The sequence below is a fragment of the Pteropus medius genome, unplaced genomic scaffold, assembly GCF_902729225.1.
Source record: "Pteropus medius unplaced genomic scaffold, Ma_sr-lr_union100, whole genome shotgun sequence".
NCBI classification, from domain to species: domain Eukaryota; kingdom Metazoa; phylum Chordata; class Mammalia; order Chiroptera; family Pteropodidae; genus Pteropus; species Pteropus medius.
The window spans coordinates 1849928-1855927 of record NW_024342474.1 but is presented as its reverse complement, the minus strand read 5'-3'; positions in this window follow the sequence as shown (position 1 = coordinate 1855927).

Below are 6000 nucleotides of genomic sequence, written 5' to 3'. Positions count from 1 at the left end.
CATGGAATAGTTCAGATAAAGAACATTTCCATCATCACAGAAAGTTCTATTGGACAGTGGTACCTAGATAACAATACCTAATGAATACATGTGCCAGGCACACTTCTAAGTCTTTTATACATAGACTAATTTAATCCACACGACAAAGTTCTGAGGTACTTACAGTAGTCAAAATCACAGAGACAGAACATAAGATATTGGGGTGGGAGGTGGTCAAGTATGGAGAATGGGGACTTATTGTTTAATGGGTGTAGAGTTTCAGTTTTGCAAATAGTTCTGGAGATGGAAGAAGGTGATGGAGTCACAACAATATGAAAGTACTTAACACCGCTGAACTATGCGCTAAAAAATGGCTAAAATGGCCAACTTTGTGTATATGGTAGCACAATAAAAACAAACAAACAAGGTTTGTACTAAGTACTTAAGATTGTGGTGAACTATTATGCACTGGGTATTTGGAACTCCTCATTGTCACTGAAAACTGGTACCAGTGATAAAACTCCTGAAAGAGAGTCAATTCAAATGGGAACTTTATGGTAGACAGTTTTTAAAAAAAAAATATGTGCTTGGGACTATACTTGAAAAATGAAACTAATATGATAAAAATAAATTTGTCATATATTTAACAACATCTAAGTTAACATTATAACTATTTGCTCATACTTAGAACAAAGACTCATGGGTTATATTGACATAAGTTTTGAAAATATTATGAAGAATAACAAGTAAATGTGCAATTATTTTTTTATACATACACATGTACAAAATTCAAAAGGTTTAAAAATGTACACAGTTAATCGTCACACTTCCTCCCTCTTCGATGTCCAATTCACCTTCCCTAGTGGAGCCTTCTAATTACAGCTCATTGTATTTACTTCCAGGGATGTTCTAGACTCTTATAACATATGTGTATGTTAGACATTTTCAGGGGAAAAAAAGCATTATGTTAGAGAGTTTTTCCCCTCTATTTTACCACCTCAGACATGACGCAGTATGAATGCAGTTAGTGCTCAGAGAAACTGCCACTTACTCCTTAGGCTATCATGTGATTAATTTTTTCCTTTTAACTTAGTATTGGTACCTATTGAATGAACAATTTCGTCCTTATAAACACCCAGATATTCTAGTTGGCAATTTCTATAGAATCAAACTCTGCTCTTGAGGACTCTAACATTTGCATCGTGAAAGTCAAAAGTAAAAAGTTATCAGAGAAGAGAAAAAAATACAAAAAATAATGCAAGAAAAATGCAGGTTATTAGCAGAATGCTTGGCTCCTGCTCCTCAAATATTTTAAATTCAGAAAAAAATGTTTAAAAATTCAAGTGCAACATTATCATAAACATAAATTAACATTTAATTAATTATGCACTGAGGATATTGCTCCAAAGTGAGTTTAATTAACAAATAACTAGGTTGGTAATACTGGCTGAATATCTCTATCCCCTCGAGAAGGGGAAGTTGAATAGTTGAAATAGCAATGGTCTGATTGCTGCAGACTAAGATTATCCTGTTTCATTCTGTCTGCCCTTCCTTCTCTCTCCCAAGGGCAGAAATGAACAAAACAATGGTTTTCTATTTGTTTAGCACTCAATTTATGGGTGCTTATGCTAGTTCTTATATGATTTTAGTTTTTTTAAAAGATTATTGCATTTAGAATTCAGCGCATATTAATCTTTAATTCATTTCCCCAGATTTAAGGAAAAAAACTTAATCGTGGAAAATTTTAAATATTTATAAAGTACACAGAATAGTATAAAGAACATCCCTGTATCCATCACTCAGGTTTGAAAATTATCAACATTCTGCCATCTCGCTTAGTCTGTACCTCCGCCCACTCTCCACCTGCCATTCAATTATTTGTTAAGGTGAATTTTAAATATATTGAGATGCCTAGTATTAACTGTACAACTTGATGATAGGCACATCTGTGTAACTCACATCACAGTGAAGCTAGAGAACACTTCCATCACCCCAGAAATTTCCTTCTCTCTCATCCCAGTGAATTCTTTGTCCTCTCCACCCTCCAGACAATCACTGTTCTGATTTGTTTAATATAGATTAGTTTTGCCTGTTCTATAATTTCATATACATGGAATCATCAAGTAAATACTCTTTTGTATCTTAAGCTTCTTTTAATTAGCATAATGTCTATGAGCTTTATTCATCTTATTGTGTATATCAGTAATTCATTACTTTATATTGCTAAGAAATGTTCCATGGTTTGAATATATCACAATTTGTTTATTCATCCTTCTGTTGATAGACATTTGATTGTCTCCAGTATTTAGGTTTTATAAATAAGGATGTTATGGACATTCTTGTACAAGTCTTTTCGTGGATTTGTTTTCATTTCTCTTAAGTAAAATACCGAGCTTGGACTAGCAGAGTCAAATGATAGGTATATGTTTAACTTTACATAAAACTGCCAAAACTTTTTCCAAAGTAATTGTACTATTTTACATTCCAACAGTAATGTATGAGAGTTCTATTTGCTTCATATCCTAACAAATTTTGTCTATTAAAAGCAGTCTATTAAATTTTTTGCCTTTCTAGTGAGTGTGTAGTGGTTTCTCATTGTGGTTTTAATTTCCATGTCTTTGATGACTAACTAATACTAAACATTTTTCACATGTTCATTAGCCAATTATATATCATCCTTTGTAAAGTATCTGTTCAAGTGTTTTGCTATTTTTTATTGAGTTGTTTGTCTTTTTATTGAGTTATAAAAAGTCTTTATATTTTCATATAACAGTTCTTTCTCAGATAAATGTAGATATTCTTCCGGTTTGCCTATTTGATTAATACTTTTCAATGAACAGAAGTCTTTAATTTTGAATGATGTCAAATTTACCAGTTAAAAACATCTTCTGGTTCTTGCTTTCTCTTTGATGTAGTTTAATCCACTTTGAGTTAATTTTTGTATATGATGTTAGATAAAGGTCCAACTTCATTAGTTGCATGTGGATATTCGGTCTTCTGAACACCATCTTAGACTCTTCTTTATTGAATGGTCTTGACATCCATGTCAAAAATCATATGACCGTGTATGTGAGGGTTTATTTCTGGGATCCCTATCCCGTTCCATTGCTTTATAAATCTCCCAGCTTTGTGATTTTTTTTCAAGTTTGCTTTGGCTGTTCAGTGTTTCTTGAGGTTTCATATGAAATTTAAGATGGATTTTTCTATTTCTGCCAAAAAAAATAGTCATTGGGTTTTGAAAGGGATTTCACTGAAGCTGTGGATCACTTTGAGTACATCTTAACAATGTTAAGTCTTCCAATCCATGAACATGGATGTGTTTCCATTTATTGATGTTTTCTTTAATATCTTTCAATGATTTATAGTTTTCATTGTACAAGTCTTTCACCTGCTTGGGTAAGTTAATTCTTATTTTGATGCTATTGTAAATTGAATAATTTTTAATTCCCTTTTCAGAGTATTTATTCTTAATGTATAGAAATACCACTGATTTTTGTGTGTTAACTTTTTATCCTGCTACTTTGCTGAATTCATTTATTACTTCTAACAGTTTTTTTTGCAGACTCTTCAGGGTTTTCTACAGTTAAGATCATATCATCTGCAAACAGAGATACTTTTATTTCTTCTTTTCGAATTTGGATGCCTTTTATTTATTTTTCTTGTCTATCGCTCTAGCTAGGACTTCCAGTAACATGTTGAATAGAAGTGGCAAATGCAGGCATCCTATCCTTGTTCCTGATCATAAGGGAAAAGTGTTCAGTCTTTCACCATTGAATATGATGTCTGCTGTGGGTTTTCCATATATGGTTTTCATTATGTGAGGTAGTTTCCTCCTATTCCTAGTCTGTTGAATGTTTTTATCATGTAAGAGTGTTGAATTTTGTCAAATGCTTTTTCTGCATCAATCGATGTGACTATGTGATCTTTTTTCCTTCATTATTAATGTAGTATTGATTAATTTTCAGATGATGAATCATCCTCGCACTTGGTCGTGGTGCATAATCCTTTTAATATGCCGCTGAACTTAGTTTGCTAGTTTTTTTTAGGATTTTTTCAACAATGTTCATAAGGGATATTAGTCTATAGTTTTCTCTTCTTGTAATATCTTTGTCTGGCTTTTCTGTCAGAATAATTCTGGCCTCATAGAATGAGTTAGGGAGTGTAACATCATCTTCAGTTTTTCCATAAAGTTTGAGAAAAATTGGTATTAGTTCTTTAAATGTTTGGTAGAATTCACCAATGAAGCCATCAGATCCAGGGATTTTCTTTGTCGGGAGATTTTTGATTACTGATTCAATCTCCTTACTAGTTATAGGTCTAACCAGATTTCCTATTTCCACATGGTTTGGTGTTGGTAGGTTTTGTGTTTCTAGGAATTTATCCATTTCATCTAAGTGATACAATTTGTGGACATACGGTTGTTCATAGTACTCTCTCATAATCCTTTTTATTTTTGTAGAATCAATAGTAATGTTCCCATTTTTATTTCTAATTTTAGTAATTTGAGGTCTTTTTTTTTTTAGTCTATCTAACTAAAGGTTTGTCAATTTTGTTGATTCGTTCAAAAAACCAAATTTTGGTTTCATTGATTTTCTCTATTGTTTTGCTATACTGTATTTCATTGGACTCTGCTCTTTTATTTCCTTCTTCCTGCTAGCTTTGGGTTGTTTGCTCTTTTTCTAGTTCCTTAGGTTGTAGGGTTATGTTGCTATTTGAGATCTTTCTTGTTTTTTAACATAAGCATTTATATCTATAACTTTCTCTCTTAGCATTGCTTTTGCTGTGTTGCATAAATATTAGGTTGAGTTGTTTAGTTCTGTTTTCATTCATCTCTATTTTCTAATTTCCCTTGTGATTTCCTCTTTAACCTATTGGTTGTTTAAAAGTGTGTTTTTTAATTTCCACAAATTTGTGAGTTTTTCAATTTTCCTTCTGTTATTGATTTCTAACTTCATCCCTTTGTGGTCAGAGATGTATATCTATATTTTAAATATATTGAGACTTAATTTGTAGCCTAACTTATGATCTATTTGAAATGTGCACTCGAGAAGAATGGGTATGCTTTTGTTGTTATTTAAATTGTTCTATATATGTCTGTTAGATCTAGTCGGTGTCTTTTATGTTTTTCAAGTCCTCTATATCCTTAGTTATCTTGTCTGGTTGTTCTATTCATTATCGAGAGTGGGATAGTGAAGTCTCCAACTATTACTGTAGAATTGTCTATTTCTCTTTCAATTCTGTCAATTTTTGCTTCACATATTTTAATGATGTTAGTAGGTATGTAAACTTTTATAATTGTCATAAATTCTTGCTCTATTGGAGTTTTTATTAATATATAATGTCCTCCTTTATCTCTTGTAAACTTTTAGTCTATTTTATCTAATGTTAATATAGACATCCCTGCTCTTTTGTGGACATCCTATAGTCGAATTGTTTTAATTTTTTTGTCCATTCTGCCAATCTGTCTTTTAATTAAAGAATTTAATTCATTTACTCTTAATTACTGATAAGGATTTATTTATGATATTTTGCTACTTTTTGCCACATACCTTGTGGCTTTGTCTCTCTCATTTCCTGCATTATTCACTTTTGCATTAATTTTTTGTATTAAAACACTTAAATTTTTTTCTCATTTCTTTCTGTGTATACTCAATGGCTATTTTCCTTGTGGTTACCATGAGGGTAATATTTAAGAAACTAAAGTTTTAATACTCTATTTTGATTTATACCAACATAACTTCAATAACACACAAAAAAATTCTCCTCTTTTAAAACTTCTTCCCCACCCTTTTCAGTTGATTTTACAAAACTATATATTTATACATTGTATGCCCTGAAACATAAACTAATAATTCTTTTAAATGTATTAGTCTCTAAAAATATGTATGTTAAAAAAATTATGTATATATAGTATGAAAAAAATAAACTGGCATTTAAAAAAAGAAAAAATAATAAAAAAATAAAAATAGGCAAAAAATAAAATGTGGAGTTACAAATCATTGTTTCTTCAAATACTCTCTC